Source organism: Rhincodon typus, chromosome 18 (genome assembly GCF_021869965.1).
Source record: "Rhincodon typus isolate 14 chromosome 18, sRhiTyp1.1, whole genome shotgun sequence".
Classification (NCBI taxonomy): domain Eukaryota; kingdom Metazoa; phylum Chordata; class Chondrichthyes; order Orectolobiformes; family Rhincodontidae; genus Rhincodon; species Rhincodon typus.
The window spans coordinates 15,286,069-15,286,508 of record NC_063349.1 but is presented as its reverse complement, the minus strand read 5'-3'; positions in this window follow the sequence as shown (position 1 = coordinate 15,286,508).

Genomic DNA, 440 nt, shown 5'->3' with positions numbered 1-440 from the left:
ATCCAACGCATCATCCTCCGACACTTCCGCCATCTGCAATCCGACCCTACCACCAAAGACATCTTTCCCTCCCCACCCTTATCTGCTTTCCGGAGGGACCACTTTCTCCGTGACTCCCTTGTCCGCTCCACACTCCCCTCCAGTTCCACCACACCCGGCACTTTTCCCTGCAACCGCAGGAAGTGCTACACCTGCCCCCATACCTCCTCCCTCACCCCCATCCCAGGCCCCAAGAAGACTTTCCACATCAAGCAGATGTTCACCTGCACATCTGCCAATGTGGTATACTGCATCCGCTGTACCCGGTGTGGCTACCTCTACATCGGGGAGACCGAGCGGAGGCTCGGGGACCGCTTTGCAGAACACCTACGCTCGGTTCGCAATAAACAACTACACCTCCCAGTCGCGAACCATTTCAACTCCCCCTTCCATTCCTCAGA